Source organism: Bubalus kerabau, chromosome 22 (genome assembly GCF_029407905.1).
Source record: "Bubalus kerabau isolate K-KA32 ecotype Philippines breed swamp buffalo chromosome 22, PCC_UOA_SB_1v2, whole genome shotgun sequence".
NCBI lineage: Eukaryota > Metazoa > Chordata > Mammalia > Artiodactyla > Bovidae > Bubalus > Bubalus kerabau.
In genome coordinates this window covers 37,716,108-37,735,799 of record NC_073645.1, presented here as the reverse complement: position 1 = coordinate 37,735,799, position 19,692 = coordinate 37,716,108, and positions in this window count along the sequence as shown.

The window sequence follows — 19,692 nt, the reverse complement described above, 5'->3', positions numbered from 1 at the left end:
TGAGATGGGCTTCATCTCATAATAAAAACGTTCATGTTAAAAAAAAAATCCATCTCCTGAAACTACTGAAGAGTTCGAGAGGGAAGGTGCTAAGTGTTCCCAACAAGAGCCACATTCGCCCAGGACAGGGACACAGCCCTGCCCCTGAGGAGACTGCCGTGCTACTCAGGGTTCTCACTGCCTGTCACAGAAGAGGCCCAAATCCCAGAAAAACACCTTTGACCAAAGGCCTTCATACCTTCTTCTCTCCTGTTACAGATATACTAGGTAAAAAATGGGCTGCTTCCTTGAGATTGTTTCTCAAACCTTGGTCCTTGGAATCACATGGGGTAGGGGTGGGGAGATGCTTGTTTACAGTGATGAATCCTGGGCTCTGAAAGTGAAAGTTGCTCAGTTGTGTCTGACTCTTTGTGACCCCATGGCATAGCCCATGGAATCCTCCAGGCCAGAATACTGGAGTGGGCAGCCTTTCCCTTCTCCAGGGGATCTTCCCACCACAGAGATCGAACCCAGGTCTCCCACATTGTGGGTGGATTCTTAACCAGCTGAGCCACCAGAAAAGCCCAAGAAGACTAGAGTGGGTAGCTATCCCTTCTCCAGCAGATCTTCCCAAACCAGGAATCGAACTGCGGTCTCCTGCATTGCAGGCAGATTCTTTACCAGCTGAGCCTCCAGGGAAGCCCATCCTGGACTGTAGTCCAACCTAGTGAATGAAAATCTCTCAGGATGGAACCCAGGACTTTGCTTTATTTGAGATGTTACCCTTGTGACTGTCAAGTTTGGGAACCCCTGGTATTGCTTTTCTTGGATAGATTTTTTGTCCATTTTTTGTCAAGTAATAACAATAGTGGCAATCAGTGCTTAGTCACCATTCTAAATACTTCCATTTATGTATTTACTAATTTGACACTTATGACAACTTTGTGGCAGAAGTATATTTACTGCTGCTGCTACTGCTAAGTCGCTTCAGTCGTGTCCGACTCTGTGCGACCCCATAGATGGCAGCCCACCAGGCTCCCCAGTCCTTGGGATTCTCCAGGCAAGAACACTGGAGTGGGTTGCCATTGTCTTCTCCAATGCATGAAAGTGAAAAGGGAAAGTGAAGTCGCTCAGTCGTATCAGACTCTCAGTGACCCCATGGACTGCAGCCCACCAGGCTCCTCCGCCCACGGGATTTTCCAGGCAAGAGTACTGGAGTGGGGTGCCATTGCCTTCTCTGAAGTATATTTACAATCTCCATTTTATAGAAGAGTGGGCAAAAGCACAGAGAGATTAAGAAACTTGCCTGAGATCACACAGACAGGATTCAAATCCAGGCAGAGTCTGGTTTCAGAGTCTACACTGTTAATCGTAGATGAATCTGTTTTCATACCTTGGCTTTTTATAATGTGAGCACAGCCCCCATGTCCCATTTTTCTGGCCAACACTTCTTACAAGACTAACTTAGCACTTCTGCCTCTGTGAATCCTTTCCTCACCCCCCGTGAAGTAGAATACTTTTTTTCACTGTGAGTGAGAGGAGAGATGAGGTCCCAGGCAAGGGGCAAAGCTGCCACTTGCTTCTCCCCCTCCCTGCAACACTGTTGTTAGGGAACCATTGACCAAAACTGCCCACCCTGGCCAGGAAAATTAATAATTACTTGCCTGAGTTGTCTCACAACAGGAGGTCCCAATAAGGAACACAGTGCTGCTGCAAAAACAAAACAAAACTAACTGGGAGATCTGGGAGAGGCCAAAAGGAGGGAGGAGACGCCAGCCCAAAATACGTCCTGCCCACCTCCCAGAAACCCTCACGCTGGAATCCATCTTGGCTGAGAGATGGTGTGCCACCAGGAGGGGCCTGAATTGGACCAAATAGGGGCACAAACAAGATGACTGTCCAGAGATGACCTGGAAACTAGCCCCATTGCCATAAAACCTGAGACTGTAAGCCACATGGCAGAGCAGTCCTCCTGGTTTCCTAAGCCTGCTGCTCTCTACCTGGGTGCCCCTTCCCAGTAAAGTCTTTGGCTGTGTCAGCATGTGTGTCTCCTTGGACAATTCATTTCTAAGAGTTAGACAAGGCCCTGGGAGGGGTCCTCCTTCCAATATCTCTGTGACATCTACCACTTGGCAGCATTGGAATAAAAACCACAGTTCTTAGTTAATAAAAGTAACCATACCCAGCAAGTCACTGGCACTGAATTTACCTAACAACCGAACCTTAAAAACCCATATCAGATTTCCATATGTGAGGTGAAAGTTCTCATTTACTAATCAGAGCAGGTCCAGGTAAATGGCTGAGCTAGGCCAAGGTACCAGTGACCTCCTGCTGCTGCTGCTGCTAAGTCGCCTCAGTCATGTCCTACTCTGTGCGATCCCATAGATGGCAGCCCACCAGGCTCCCCCGTCCCTGGGATTCTCCAGGCAAGAACACTGGAGTGGGTTGCCATTGTCTTCTCCAATGCATGAAAGTGAAAAGCGAAAGTGAAGTCGCTCAGTCATGTCCGACTCTTTGCAACCCCATGGACTGCAGCCCACAAGGCTCCTCCGTCCATGGGATTTTCCAGGCAAGAGTACTGGAGTGGGGTGCCATCGCCTTCTCCGAGTGAGCTCCTAAGGCAAGACAAATGTTTCTAAATGCCCAGGAGAGAGCAGGAGTTCTATAGGAGTTTGTGGAATGAATGAACGAATTCAGTGTAACTATATGCCACTTTGTTTTCTCATCAGTGGAAACACCAGGGCCCAGGGTCTTCTCAGTCCTCACCAGCCTCCAAGCCAGGGATCCTACTTTGCTATGAAGATGCTAACCTTGCCTTACCAATTGAAAATGAGCTGATGGACATGAAAATGCTTCATATTTATGTAGTGCATTTATCCCAAAATAGACTGCAAATCCTCTTGAATTGTCTGATCCATCTACAATAGTAGAAGGAATTGGGCTTTGTCATCACCCTCGTTGGGTCTGTAGAAGGAGTAGAACTGGAGGAAGGTTAAGGACTAGCACAGGGTCAGCACATGTGAGAAGCTCAGCCATCTTTAGAAGCAGGTTCCCTAACTCACAGGCTGGCCTGTGAGTTCCTTCCTGCGGTCCTTTCTGCTCTTTGACTCCTAATGACATCTGCTTCACTGCATATCTGCAAGCTCTGGTCACTTACATGTTTCCTGGTGTCGGACACGCTCTCATTCTCCACCAAGAATATTTCCAGTGTGACCATTACTCCATCAGCCACTCCAAGCAGGAGGATTTGAAAGGAGGGCCGCTATTTTCCATGAGCACAATTATTTACGTGCACAAATGATTGTGCACATAATTGGCTAATGGAGAGTGCAATCGGCCACATGTGGGCATAATTAGCCACTTGCCCCTCATTTGGAGGGTGTAATTATCAAAGCTGGCAATTTTATATCTGCAGATAATTGTACATGCAGAAGAGAATGATGGGTAGGAAATCCGGTCCTTAATTACTTTTCACGTCGTTATTTCCAGAAAAGCATTTAAAGGTAAAGGTAACTTTCTGTTTTCAATTTCTTGTTTGGATCCACCGATCTAGTTGTGGGGGTGAGAGCAAGGCGTAGGGGAGAAAGAGCCAGGATCTGTGTCCCAAGCTGAAGTCTGAATGGTCCTCGCCAAAAAACCCCAGCAGCCAATTACCCTGGACATTACACCAAGGCCCACCTAGTGGTCAGCCATCTGCCTCTGCAGACAATAGAGCTCAATTTTTTATCCTTCTTCACTACGGTGTATCATTTTTGCTTTAGCAGTTTTAGCGTTTTCCTCACTTTGTGGTTTTATAATCTCAGATAACGCCAGTTGGCTTGGCACAGTAAGTGATTTTGTTCACTGCTGGAAATGGGTCATTTAAAATGCTTTAACAATACCTTTAGCTAGTCATTCATCTGGGGATGAACATAGAATAATAAATTGAGAGCACGTCTCTCTGTGGTTTTTCCGAGACCTTAGATGGTAGCGATTTTACATTCTCTGCTGTGCCCCCTGCATTCTGGCTTAAACAGCTCTGCAAAACTTTTCCCACTCTCCCACTCAATCACACAAAAATACACTTGCTAACAGCAGATCCTAAAAATACATGTCACATGCGAGCACAAGGGAAATTATTTCTTAACATGAATTGACTCTTTAGGAATATGCCAACTGAGGAATTTTTTAAAAAGAAATTCCAAATCTCCTATTACACCATCCTGCACCTCCATCCGAGTATTATCTGTATGGGTGGGGAGGGCAGTATGCACAGTGGTTAGGGGACAGACTTTTGGACATTAGAAAGACCTGTGTTCCAGGCTTGGTTCTGCCACTTGCAAAGTATGTGACCTTGGACTCAATTTCCTCATCTATGAGTTGGGCTGGTCTAAAGATTAAATGGAATGCAGGGAAAGTGCTTAACACAGTGTCAGGCACATTCTAAGGACTCTAATAAATGGCATCTATCATTAATATTAAGAGTCTCATCTTTTAATCCATAGTATACTTTATCTGTGGGCTTCCCAAGTGGTGTTAGTGGTAAAGAACCCACCTGCCAGTGCAGGAGATGCAAGAGACATGGGTTCAATCCCTGGGTTGGGAAGATTCCCTGGAGGAGGGCATGCAACCCACTCCAGTATTCTTCCCTGGAGAATCTCATGGACAGAGGAACCTAGTGGGCTACAGTCCATAGGGTCACAAGGAGTCAGATATGACTGAAGTAACTTAGCATGCACATCTTGTCTGTAGCAGTCACATGACACTCCAATTCCCGGTGCACTGGCCTCATTCCCTACTAATTGATAGGAATGTCTTCTGCATCTTTATAATCCACACAGTGTCAGACCCATAGAAGAGGCTCAATAACAGGTGATGAATAATGGTGACATCACAAGAAGTCTGTCTCCAACATCCACTGGTCTCGAGCACCATGTCACACGTCCTTTATGGCTTTTGGACCCAGGAGCCATAGAAGACTTCTATAAACTCCATCTTCCACCCCATCTATGCTCATCCGCACAGATTTAGGTATCTTCCTAACCTCCGTTTCCACCTTGTCAGCTTCATAGCCTCTGCAATCACTCCTACACCCACCTTAGCATAGCCATCCTGTAGACCTGAGGCACCTCAAGACCTGGAATTTTCTTTGACCTTGTTGATTTCACCTTCCTTACCTTCTTCCTTGGCTAGGAACCAGTCATGTACAATCTCTTCCCAGCTCTGCTTTCAGGGCGATGGCTTGAAACCAGTCATCAGTTCAGTTCAGTTCAGTCGCTCAGTCGTGTCCAACTCTTTGCGACCCCATGAATCGCAGCACGCCAGGCCTCCCTGTCTATCACCAACTCCAGGAGTTCACTCAGACTCACATCCATCGAGTCAGTGATGCCATCCAGCCATCTCACCCTCTGTCATCCCCTTCTCCTCCTGCCCCCAATCCCTCCCAGCATTAGAGTCTTTTCCAAAGAGTCAACTCTTTGCATAGTGGGAATATTTATACCACAAAGATAAAAAGTGCTCCAAGTCAGGATTTCCCTCCACACCTAGGAAAGCCAGGTGCAAAGCATTTTCCACTGTCGCACTGTGTGTGTTTACATATAACATCATAAGAATCCCTTCACACCTAACTGTTCCCCATCACCCCCTACTGGCATCATTTACCTTCCTGTTTGGTACCCCAAAGTCAGCTCTCCCAACAATACATGTAGCACCACCCTTCAACTCCAAGCCCTTTGATGCTCTGCTGATTCTTCTGTCCTATCTCTGCTTATGGTTCTCTGGACCCAATCTCTTCCCCGATTGCTTTCATTCCTCCTGTTACCCATCTCTCACTGACTCCTAACATGCTCCCACAATGGATATTCTTAACCTTCAGGTCCTGTGCATGCTAAGTAGCCACGTCCAACTCTGTGTGCCCTCATGGACTGTAGCCTGCCGGGCTCCTCTGTCCATGGGATTCTCCAGGCAAGTATACAGAGTGGGTTGCCAGGCCCTCCTCCAAGGGATCTTCCTGGCCCAGGGATTGAACCCACATCTCTTGCATCTCCTGCATTGGCAGGCGGGTTCTTTACTATTAGTACCACCTAGGAAGCCCTTCTGGAGAAGGCAATGGCACCCCACTCCAGTACTCTTGCCTGGAAAATCCCACGGATGGAAGAGCCTGGTAGGCTGCAGTCCATGGGGTCGCGAAGAGTCGGACACGACTGAGCGACTTCACTTTCACTTTTCACTTTCATGCATTGGAGAAGGAAATGGCAACCCACTCCAGTGTTCTTGCCTGGAGAATCCCAGGGATGGAGGAGCCTGGTGGGCTGCTGTCTATGGGGTCTCACAGAGTTGGACACGACTGAAGCGACTTAGCAGCAGCAGCAGGAAGCCCTCAACTCCTGATACCTGTATAATTTTAAATATGATAGACAACTGTCTGTCTGCACTCTTACTCATTATTCTGATAGTCTCATCTTTTTGAGAAACAGCGGGGGAGGGAGAGAGAGAAAAGAGGTCACATGCCAGTCTTTTCATGGCTGGCCCATAAGTCCCTTTAGAATGTTTTTAAACCCTGTTTTAATACTAATGTAACCCTTCAGGCAGTGACTTTCATGTGGCATTTGATGGTTTTTTTTCATTCATTTCAAAATGGAATTTGTTACTGTGGATCCTTGCACAACTCTCTCAGTGCATCTTCGCCTCGAAGTGTTTATCAAAACTGATAGAGCTCTTCCTTGAAAGAAACAAATCATAAATATTGCCTTTTATAAAACTAAAAATCTACAGTGCGGTGCTTACCATAAGTCATGCATCTCAGTGTTGTTTATACTGCTCCCGCAAATAACACCCAGTGTTCCTCTCCGGAATGCTCACTGGACAGGAGCCCTCAGGGGGCTGGAGGGAGAAGAAAGGTTACAGAGGGGGAGGAGGGAGGAAGGAAGGGGAATGCTTACAAGGGCTTTGTGCACTGCCATCTGTGACAATCCTGCACGCGGCTAAGTGAGAGCCTGAAGACGGAGCTGGGTGCATTTGGCCTGCACAGTCCTTTTGGAAATTTAAGAGATTTTACACACAGATCAAGATTTCTGGCTTTTCTTGAGAAATCGTCAGTATTGGCCATCCCCAGCCAGTATTTCTACGTGGGAAGACAATTGGCTGGAAAATGAGAAGCAGCTGCCCCTTTAAAGCAGGCGTGCTCTCCAGCTGGAATCAGCCCTCACGCCCCACCCACTGGCCCATAATTGTTTTACATCCAGCCCAAATCACTCATTTCTGTTGTCAGCTGGGCCTCTGCAGGCATATGAGTTGGTGACTTCTAGCAGAGTCGGACACAACTGAAGCGACTTAGCAGCAGCAGCAGCAGCAGCCTAAAGAAGCCCTGGAGCTTATGCACATTTTACAAATTTCCCAACATGTTGGTTTATAGAATACAGTGGAATCTCAGGACTTCATTCATCTCTGATGAATCTGTGCATCTCAGTGAAAGTGAAAGTTGCTCACTTGTGTCTGACTCTTTGTGACCCCATGGGCTCTACAGTCCATAGAATTCTCCAGGCCAGAATACTAGAGTGGGTAGCCTTTCCCTTCTCCAGGGGATCTTCCCAACCCTGGGATCGAACCCAGGTGTCCCACATTGCAGGTGGATTCTTTACCAGCTGAACCACAAGGGAAGCGTGGCAGCTTATAGATAAAGCAGGTGCCCAGTTAACTAGAATGAAGTAGTCAGTGAATGAGAGGGATGGAACATCGGAGCAAGACAGACCCCAGGTGGCCTTGCTGAAGCTCAGTTACATGAGTACGCCTGGGACAAGAGCCACAGAATGTCACCCAGAGCCACAGAATGTCACCCATAATTTTGTAGGCTTTGCTCTCTTGGCAGTTGTTGCTTTTAAATTATGGTGCTATAGAAGACTCTTGAGAGTTCCTTGAACTGCAAGGAGATCAAACCAGTCAATCTAAAGGAAATCAACCCTGAATATTCATTGGAAGGATTGATGCTGAAGCTGAAGCTCTAATACTTTGGCCACCTGATGCAAAGAGCCCACTCACTGGAAAAGACTCTGATGCTGGGAAAGATTGAAGGCAAGATGATAAAGGGGCAACAGAGGATGAGATGCTTGAATGGCATCACCGACTCAATGGACATGAATTTGATCAAACTCTAGGAGATAGGGGAGCCTGGTGTGCTGCAATCCATGGGGTCGCAAAGAGTCGGACAAAACTTATCGACTGAACAACTACAACTCTGAGCAGTGGAGGTGAAATTCTCTCCAGATGTGTGCACAAAATGTGTAAGCCTTTGGGAGAACACCAGTTAGAACCAATAGGGTAGGGGAGCTTCTTTCAATAAACAAATTTATTACCGAGTCAAGACTTCAGTGCTTAATATAAGGACCAGAGCTCTACCTACTCATTTAATCCACAGTTTACCACTGTGAGCCTTGGCCTCTGTTTCCTCAGAAGCAAGCGTTTGATGGTGGAGTGAACTTCTACCTGATTCCATTTCTGGCTTCCTCCAGAAGAGGGATTGGTGAACTAGTTAATCTCAGTGTCTTCACAGTAAATGTCTTTATAATTAAGCTTGTTACTGATGTTAAGGGCTTCCCTGGTGGCTTAGACAGTCAAGAATCCACCTGCAATGCAGGAGACCTAGGTTCGATCCCTGGGTTGGGAAGATCCCCTGGAGAAGGGAACAGCTACTCACTCCAGTATTCTGGCCTGGGGAATCCCCAAGGACAGAGGAGCCCGGCGGGCTACAGTCCATTTGGTCTCAAGTAGTCAGACACTACTGAAGTGACTTAGCACACAATGACTTTAAAATAAATTTTTAAAAATTTCTGAATTCCAATTAAAATCATCAGTGTTGTTTTTCTGATGTATAAGGAAGTGGGAAATGCTAAGAATGCTATTTTCTAACCATCTTGACTTGTTCTTTTTAAACCCTGGGTGGGTTGGTGGGGGCTTCGAGAGTTCTTGTCTTCCTGAGAGTTGTTACCTCCAGCCTCAAAGTTTAGAAGCAAAAATCCTGCACGGAGATTAATGAAGACCTGTGTCACACTGCCTTCAAAGCATCTGCCGGCTCTCAAAAAAGTCATGCCCTGGCTCTCATACTAGTTTAAAGCAGAACAAAATGGGTGCCTCTCCTTCTCGGTTGAAAATTAAAAACCAAGAAACTGTTCCCCCCTGTTTTGATGTAACCTGACACCACTGTGCCTGTGAAGCATCTCTGGTATTGAAATGAAGGATAAAGAAAACACCAAGGTGCTAATTGAATTCATATCTCCTCCTCTCCCAGATGCTAGAAAAACAGAACTCACAAAGCACTTTCAGTTCTTAGAATCGAAATAGCCCAAATGGACCCCTTCACAAGTTAAAATCCTTTTAAAGCATCTGAAACTGTTGCCAATTAGATTTGATGCTTAATATTGCTGTGTACAAACTGTCTCAGTGGAGGGCATTCCCCAAAAGGAAACAAGAATGTTATTTCACCAAATAATGTGCTTATCACATAAACAATGATATAAAATCTATAGGGGCTTAATTAAGAACTGCCAGAAGCACTCGTATCAAGTCAAAATAAATGAACAAAGATGAATTTCTTAGATGAAGACCGAGATGCACATTTAAATCAATGCAAAGCTTTTGAATCATTAACAATATTTACGGGTTTTAGTTTTTAAATATTTAATAATTTGTAGTACAAAACAGTAACTCTTAAATAAACCTTCAATAGCAGCTGTTATTGTTAAGTACCTATTTCATATTAGACTCTATCTTGACACTTCATAAGTTTGCTCCTCAATACAAACCATGACTATTCTATCTTACATGTGGAGAAACAGATGCTGAGAGAGGCAAAGTCATCTGAGGTCATTCAGCAAGTGGCTTTATTAGGATTTGAATCCAGGTCTAACTAATCCTACCACTAATGCTTTAAATTATAAAAGCATTTAAGATTATGAGTTTGACAATAAGCACAGCTTTGACCACATCCAGTAAGTTAAACATTCACTGTTCTTGTTATTTTCTAAATTATTATAGTTTTTATTTTTTCCTTTTCAGACACATCTCTTGAAGTCATAAAATGTTTTTACATGTATGGGTGGAAGTTGTCATACTATAAAATTATTAGCTTTTTGTTGTTGTTCACCATATATGTCTTGACTATTTCCTTCTACCTCTGAATACTGTCTATCAAAAATCTACTCTCCGTAGTTGGACATTCTGCTATTTTTGTTTCATTCTGGTCAGGAGAATCAATGGATAGGAATGAATAATTAAGAGATGATGGAAGGATGTGAAGTTTAAAAAAAACTAAGCAGTGAAGAAAACAACAGTGTTTGTGTCGGTAAAGAAATGTGCAAAATAAAATAAAAGGTTTTAAAAGAAGCAGTGAGGCAGGATTCTAAGAGTTTCTAGGTTTCTAGTAGCTCTTAACAGCTATTTACAAAAATGCCAAACATTTAATTTATTTATTCATGTGTTTGTGAAAAGCAATAACACTTCTCCAATAAAATATCTAGTAAGTCCCATATCAAACCCTCGAAAGAACATCTGATTTTAAAAAGTTAACAATGTTGACCTCCATGGCTGGTGACATAAACACCATTGACGCATTGCATTTTTCTGTATATATTTTTTGCATTTTTCTGGTCACTTTTCCATCGCTTTACTTCCCCTGTCAGGAACTTTGGGAAAGCCACTGAGTTTACTTCTCCTAGCATCCCCTGTGCCTAGCACAATGCCTAACATGGAATTGACATGCGGTAAATTCTCATTGAACGAATAGAGGTATTGCCTGGAAATGCCTACTGGACACTGACTGGATTGGACCCCCAGAATGAGTATTGGCCCCGGTCCAGCACAAGTTTTTCAAGACCTTTTGAATACAAAGTGTTAAGCTGCCAGGTCCCCAGCCTGGGAGGTGAGTCAATTTCCCTAGCTTTGGTTTGACCAACTTCAGCTTCCTCTTCTCCATCAATGTCTTAGCAAGCCCATATACAAGAATACATGAATTATGATACTAAATGTCCAACTAATCTGAAGACATCCTAGATGAAGGGATTCTTGAGCACTGATGAGAGTGCAAAGTGAAAAGCATGGCATAAAAACTGGGAACATAGACAGGAGACAATCAATTAGAAAGAAAACTTGAAAAATTCCTTTAAATTTGCCAGTGAGATTGGAGGTCATTGGCAAATCTTTATCATATAATTTCAGACATGAGAAAATGGAGACAGAGTGTGCACAGACTTGCTAAAAATCTTCAGTGCCAAGGAAAAGAGAAATAGTGTGGTAGCTAGTGGGGAAATTAGCATGGAGGATTCGGTTTGCTTTCGGCTTTTGTTTTTACTGCTTGGTGACAATGCAATAGACAAAATCTGAAACAAAAGGAAGACAGAGCCCCTCACCCTTAGAACTCACACTGAAAGGAGGTCACTATAATTTAAAAAGGGATCTAAGTCAGCCATGACATAACCTTCAAAGATTACAAGAAATCAGGAGGAGAAGCGAAGGCCTTAGAGAACGTGACTGTACAAGTAAATGTCATTTTGACAGTTTCTTTCTTGGAGGTACATTTAAGATTATTCGAGTTGTCATTTTCTCTAAGAAGACTTAACTTTAATTATACAAATATTGAATATTTTTCAAGATAAAAATGGTAAAGAATTTGCTTTGAAGTCCTTAGCCTTCAAACACTATTATGTGAAATTCTCATTGGAGAAACAGTGAGGAATATGGAAATAAGTGCAATCCGGCCTCATAAATGAGGAACTGTGAATGTTAATGGTGCAGTTTTACCACGAACCTTTTAAAGGGCCAACGGAGAGGCTTTAGTATTTCAAATATCACAGATCTGAGGGCTCCCTGAGGGAAATCATGATAAATATTGGTAAAATGCCTATAAAGACAGCAAGGCAAAAAATAAGCCAAAAGTTTGAGTTGGCCATTTAAAAAGCCACCTAACCTTTCATTTAATTGCCTTTTTGCAGCAAACCAGACATCAGATTCAAACACAATGTGTTCTGGTTGCCCAGAATATGCTCTGAAATACCTGCTATAAGAGGATTTAAAGGGCAATTGCTTTGCTCTCAGCTTGAGTGCAACCAACTGGGGACAAATTGAATTTTGGTGGTGGACTGTGGACATGTGTGTCTCCTGCAGGGGTGGCGGGTAGAGGGTGAAGAAGAATCCAAAGAGATGCTATTGAGTGATGGGCAGCCTGAAACAGTGGAAAGAGCCAGACATCATTTGAATGCCAGCTTTTTATAGCTGAGTGATCCTGCCAAATTTACCAAGCCTTCCTGAACTTCATATTGCTCATCTGTAAAATAGTTGCATTAACATCTAATTTGGAGACCTATTGTTAGGGTTGGTAGACATCAGTTCATTCATTCGATAAGCACTTACTGAATACTGTGTGCCAGGCACTGTTCTTGGCTCCAGGATTAGAGCTCTGAACAAAACAGGCTGGCATTTTGGTGTACGAAGACAGGCAACGTAGAGGACAAATAAGTCAATTAAGTAGTATGCTAAGTGAGAAAGAAAAAGCAAAGGAGAGGTGGCCAGTTGAATTGTTGATAGGCGGCGTCAACAATATCTCCCATCCCACAGGCTTTTATTACAATGCTACTCGAACTCTTCTCCAATAAAATGATGGCTTCTTTGTTTTCTCCCCTTGAAACTGGATGGGGGTTTCTGTCTTTTCAACCAATAGAATAGAAGATGTGGCAGTGATGCTATGTGAATTTCGAGGCTAGAGGCTAGATGATAAAAGACAATGCAGCCCCTACCTCACTTGCTGGAATACTCACCTACAAAGCCTCAGACACCATATAAACAGTCCACTGCCATGAGACCACCATGAGGCAAGGTAGTTAAAACTAGCCCACATGGAAAGACCCCACGGAAGGGCGCTGAGACTGTATGGAGAGAGAGAGAGAGACAGAGATAGGCAGATGTCCCCTGCTACTTGCACCCTGCTTTGTTCCAGTTCTAACCACCATTTGTGTGTGCTTTGTGGCTCAGTTGTGTCTGACTCTTTGCACCCCTTTGGAGTGTAGCCCACCAGGCTCCTCTGTCTATGGGATTCTCCAGGCAAGAATATCAGAGTGGGTTGCCATTTTCCTCCTCCAGGGGTCCTCCCGGGAATTGAACCTGTGTCTCTTGTGTCTCCTGCACTGTAGACAGATTCTTTACCTGCTGAGCCATCAGGGAAGCCCCAACCACCATCTGACTACAACCATATAAGGGATTCCCAAACCAGAACCTATAACTGAACCCTTCCAGAATTCCTGATCCTCAGAAACCATGAGAATAAAATGTTTGTTGACATTTTAACCCACTAAATTTGGAGGAAGATTTGTTACATGGCAAAAGAGAACTAGAGTGGTGGATAAAGGACTAGAGTACAATTTTACGTGGGGGAGAGAGAGAGAAGACTTCACTGAAGCACTCAGTCAATGAACTGGGGAGTGAGGGAACAAACTAAGATATCTGAGGGAAAGCATCCCAGGTAAAGACAGTGCCTGGTGTCTTCAAGGAACAGCTAGGAGATCCAAATGTGACTGGAGCAAGTAAGGGAGAGAACTAGAAACAGCAGGTGAGGTCAAAGACTAGACAGTCTAGGGTCTTGCTGGCCATGGTAAAGATCAGTTTTCACTCTGAGTTCAGAAGCTACTGGATGGTTTTGAGCAGAGTAATGCCAGGATGTGATTTATGTTTGAATAGAAACACTCCAGGCGCTCTGCTAAAACTGGTACCTTGATTAGTATCTTCATTATAGCATCTCTGTAGAAAGCAAAGGTCAGTTTGGTAAGGTTAAAAAATGTATGCTGTCACTAAACTACTAATAGCAGAGATGGGATGCAAACCCTCATTAGCTTTTCAAGTCTTAAGGAGTCAGTTTTACAGACACTTAAACACACGACCATAACTTTCGGGCTGGTCACTCCTATCACCTCAGTTCTTCTTGGGCTGACCCCTTTGGTAGAGGATATAGAGCATAGAGTCACAAGCTTGGACTCTGGAGTCAGATGGGGTTCAAAAGCTGGCTATGCCACTTACCAGCTCTACAATATTGAATAAGTAATTTAACCTCTCTGTGCCTCTATTTCCTCATCTGAAAAATGAGGAGAACTGTACTGGCTTCAGAGGGACCTGGCGAGGGGGAAGGGACAAGCCTCTCAGGCACTTTAGCCCAGTAACGGCCACATAGTCATGTCACACTGGCCATAAGCACAGGCATCCAGTGACTCCCCGAATTCTGCCTCCTTCTCTTCTGCACTCAAGAAAGTACCATCCTACACTTAGCCCCCTCTCCCTTGCCACCTCCAGCCACATTCTCTTCCTTCTGGGCTCATCAGCACCTTTCCTCATGTCCTCCCAGTCAGAGCTTCTAACCGCATGCTCTGTGTCCTGAGTTTTCCCTCTTGGTGTTTCTAACTCCTCTCTGTGACAACCTTGTCAATTTCGCCTTAGGAGACCTCAGGGACCTGGTTTCCCACCCCCGCTTCCAGGCTCTCCTCCCACCTCCGGTTTGCAATCACGACTGCTCTTAGTCATCATCCGCATCAGCATATTCCACCCATTCCCTGTTCTCTTCCACCTCTGGAATCCTTTCTCATCTTCCTGGATGATTCCCAGAGCATGGCTCACAGTCTTTTTCTCTACTGTTTTTCTAGAAGACTTTCCAACATCAGTGCTAATCGTGTTTCCCAAACACCCTGGATTCATAGTTCATCAGACTCTTCACTTTCAGCACCTTTAGCTTGCCCTTCTGTCGGTCACTGCGATGCAGGAGACCCTGATTTGATTCCTGGGTCAGGAAGAATCTGCTGGAGAAGGGATAGGCTACCCACTCCAGTATTCTTGGGCTTCCCTGGTGGCTCAGCTGGTAAAGAATCCACCTGCAATGTGGGAGACCTGGGTTTGATCCCAGGGATTCCCTGGGTTGGGAAGATCCCTTGGAGAAGGGAATGGCTACCCACTCCAGTTTTCTGGCCTGGAGAATTCCATGGACTCTATATCCATGGGATCACACAAAGTTGGACATGACTGAGCTACTCTCACTTTTCTGTCAGTCACATCACAGGCATGCCTGTGATGTAGTGCTCATGACTTCTCAGCCATTCCACCTCTGTGATTATGTTAGTTCTGTTTGGGCTGTTATAACAGAATTCCATACACTTATGAACAACAGAGCTTTATTTCTCACAGTTTTGGAGACTAAGAGGTCTAAGATCAAGTGCCTGCATGTTTGGTGTCTGATGAGAGCCCGTTCCCTGGTTCATAGATGACTAAGACCTCATTGGATCCTCATGTGGTTGAAGGGGTGAGGGAGCACCTGGGGCCTCTCTTTTAAGGGCATGAACCCATCCATGACACTGTGCCCTCATGACCTACCTGTTGTTCAGTTGTTAAGTCGTGTCTGACTCTTTGTGACCCCAGGGACTGTAGCATGTTGCCAGACTTCCCTGTCCTTCACTGTCTCCTGGAGTTTGCTCAGATTCATATCCATTGTGTCGGTGATGCCATCCAACCATCTCATCCTCTGCCGCCCCCTTCTCCTCTTACCCTCAATCTTTCCCAGCCTCAGGGTCTTTTCCAATGAATCTACTCTTCACATCAGGTGGCCAAAGTATTCGAGTTTAAACTTCAGCATCTGTCCTCGTGGCCTAACCAACCCGCAAAGGCACCACTTTCAAATACTCTCACATTGATTAGGTTTCAACATATGGATACTGGGGGGACAGATTTAGTCTGCAGCAGTGATCTGGGGGTGGAGGAAAGAGTACCAAGAATCTAAACATGCTAACAGACTTGGTGACTCGAGCAATTCACTCTCCTTTTCTGAGTCTTAGTTTTCTTCACTGAGGACATGGGAACTTGGACATTAATCTGGGAACTTTAGTTGTAGCTTTTCTGTGTGACCTTGAGCAAACCACCTAAATTTTCTGGGCTTTATTTATTATCTATAAATCAAGGTGGCTGGAGAAGAATGGCCTTTGATGGCTACTATAAGCATGAAAACTTTATGTTCTCTAAGACTGAAATTCCATTTCTGATTCCCTCCTTTCCTCCTGGTCTCCCACTTCCTCACTTCATCTGGAGCCGTTTTTTTGTTCTCATAATTGTCCAGCCTTCACCTTGGCCTTTGCACCCTCCCAGTCCCCTCACCAGGAATCCTGGTGGCTCAGCAGTAAAGAACCCTTCTGCCAATGTAGGAGACATGGGTTCAGTTCCTGGGTTGGGAAGATCTCCTGGATAAGGAAATGGCAACCCACTCCAGTTCTCTTGCCTGGGAACTCCCATGGACAGAGGAGCCTGGTGGGCAACAGTCCATGGGGTCGCAAAGAGTTGGACATGACTGAGCAATTAAACAACAACAGTCTCCTCATTGTTTGGATACCTGCAATTTCCCAGGTATCCATCCCATCTCCTTCTCTGCATTTTCTGATGCTATTTCCTGGGAGACCCTCACTCACTTTTTCTCCAAAAAAGCTCTGAGTCCCCCTTTACAATCTGGCTCAGGGTCACCTCCTCCCTGGAAGCTTCTCTGGACACCCTTGTCCCACCACTTTCTACCCATCTCCACAGAGCCTACTGTTCATCTCCATGAGAGCCCTTGTGCCATAAGATCATCTATTACACTTTGAGACCTAGGATGGTATTAGTCATTTTCATATCCTCAGTTCCTAAAGTACACAGTACTTGGTGAACTGCCACTCAGCAAGTGAAGAGATCCCAGCACACCAGTGAGGGTTTATGTGCCACTTGGACATGTGCTGTGGGATGAGCCTACTAAAGAAAGACCAAAATTAGAACCTCTATCCTCCCCTCTTTTTTTTTTGGCTGTGCAACATGCAAGACCAGGGATCCCAGGACCAGGGATCAAACCCTCAAGAACCTACAACCCCTGCAGTGGAAGGGTGGAGTGTTAACCACCGGACCATCAGGGAAGTCCCTCTATCTCCTCATTTTAAAAGACAGATACTTTCAATGGGATATCTCTTTAAAACACATAATCAGGACACCATGCCCTATATTTCCAATGCTGAACTCACTTTCCCTCCCAGACCTGACATTTTTTTTTTTTTTCCTTTTTTTAAAGACACACTGTCTCCTGAAGGCTTAAACCTTGGAACCCTCTTTGGCTCCTACCAATGTCCTTATCTCATTCTTTCTTGAACTTTCCTACTGGTTTTCTAATGGGCCTCTGATTCTCCTCTATCACCTTTGAATATACCCTACAGATTAATCTTCCAAAAGTTCAATCCCAATTGTGTCATTCTTCTTTTAAAAGAAAAGTCCTCATGGCTTACTAAATATGATCTAAGCTCCTCCAGCTCTCATTCAAGCCTTTTATGATCTTACGCTAACCTCACTTTCCTAGATCAATGATCCATCAATGGAAGGCAAAAAATACTGTCTTCAAACTTCAGAGTCTTCATCTGGGTTTTGGAAAAGATGGATGAAATTCAACGTGGTCTGGTGATCAGAGCTATGAAGATGTGAAGATTCTTAACCATGGTTCTATCACTTACTGTTTGAGTGACCTGGACAGCCACTTCACTTCTCTGAATCTTAATTTTCTTAATTAAAAACCAGAGTTCTGACAGTTTTCCTGGATGCTATTGGGGCAGAAAAGCAAGGAAAAGCTCCCATTTGGTATGAGAGGCCTTGCATTCATATAGCTAGTTTCTTTGGTCAACCAAGTCTATTTATGATACTGGGGTAAAATTTACTTCATTTTCTCCCAAGAGAAATTCTTTGTACAGGCAGTAACAGAAAGTCCCAGTGGGGAGGACTTTCCTTGTCTTATATTGAGTTTCTTGGGTGGTTCTGTGGCTTATGAAAGTGCAGCCAAGCAGCGACCTATTATCTTAGGTAAGGATTATATAACATGGTGTTTTTGCCTCTTAGTCATGAGAAGAGTTGATTCATTGGAAGACTCTGATGCTGGGAGGGATTGGGGGCAGGAGGAGAAGGGGATGACAGAGGATGAGATGGTTGGATGGCATCACTGACTCGATGGACGTGAGTCTGAGTGAACTCCAGGAGTTGGTGATGGACAGGGAGGCCTGGCGTGCTGCAATTCATGGGGTCGCAAAGAGTCAGACATGACTGAGCGACTGAACTGAACTGAACTGATAGGTGTTTCTTCCAATTATGAAGAACTTTGGGAAGGGGAGGTATATGTATTTTCAAACTAGTACAGGAGCTCCTATGGGTTGGATTGTGTCTCTCCAGAAGATATGTTGAAGTTGTAACTTCAGTAAGAATGTGACCATATTGAAAAATAGCATCATCACAGATGGGATTATTAAAATGAAGTCATACAGGAGTAGGGTGGGTCCTTAATCCAACATAGCAATTGTTCTTATAAGAAGTTTAGGAGAGACACAGAGACACTGGAGAGGAGAACACCATGATGATGGAGACAAAGATTAAAGGGCTGCAGGCAAGACATTCCAAGGATTGCCAGCAAACTACCAGATGCCAGGAAGGATTCTCCTCTACAGGTTTGAGAGGGAATGTGGCCCTGCCAACACCTTGACTTTGGACTTCTAACCTCCAGAACTGTGAAAGCATAAATGTCAGTTGTTTTAAGCCACCCAGTGGTGCTTTGTTGTGGCAGCCTCGCAGCACTAGTACAGGGCATTCTGGAGGTAAAGGAACTTGATTTCCGCTCCCTGAGATTCTAAATAATCCCATGGCTGATAAGTAAAAATGTTGGTGAAATAAAAGACCTTGAAGAAAGAGGGTATTGGGAGCAGCGACCCAGCTTTTCCACAGCTCTGGAGGTAGGCAGGTTCTGGTACAGCATTGTGGTCCAGGCAGGAGGCTCTTCCAGATTCAGCCACTTCAGTGTGGTGGGGGTTCTCAGGGATAAAAGGACTGACCATGTGCATAGGGACTGGAAAGGGCTGTTACTCAGGACTAATAAAAAGCTGCTAGTCTCTACCAAGGGCTTCATTAGTGGCTCAGTGGTAAAGAATCCACCTGCCAATGCAAAAGACGTGGGTTCAGTTTCTGGGTTGGGAAGATCTCTTGGAGAAGAAAATGCAACCCATTACAGTAGTGTTGCCTGGAAAATCCCATGAACAGAGGAGCTTGGTGGGCTATAGTTCATGGAGCCATGAAAGAGTTGGACACGACTTAGCAACTAAACAGGACTTCCCTGGTGGCTCAGACAGTAAAGACTCCGCCTGCAATGTGGGAGACCTGGGCTCAATCCCTGGATTGAGAAGATCCCTTGGAGGAGGGCATGGCAGCCCACTCCAGTATTCTTGCCTGGAGAATCCCATGGACAGAGGAACCTGGCAAGCTACAGTCCATGAGGTTGCAAAGAGATGGACACGACTGAGCGACTAACACACACACGTTGCTCTACCAGTGGCTGATGGTTGATTATTCAATGTCTGTTATAACTTGTAAGTTCAACAGGAGCACAGCTGCAGCTCGAACAGGAACCTTGCCTGGTCAGCATGCCATCATCAAGAGGACATGGGTCCACAGGTCGACATAGGAGCAGTTTTCCAAAGTGAGCCTTTGTGGATGACAATAGCCACAGTTCTTCCCCCCTGGATATTTAGAAATAAGACTGACACTTTATAGAACAAGTACGTTCCTGGATTGAGAAAAGGACATTCTCAAGAAGATACTGAACTTTCTGCTGAGGAGGGAAAGTGGGAAATCAAGTAATTACTTAGAAAAATAAAAAGAAATTGTATTCTTTTGTAT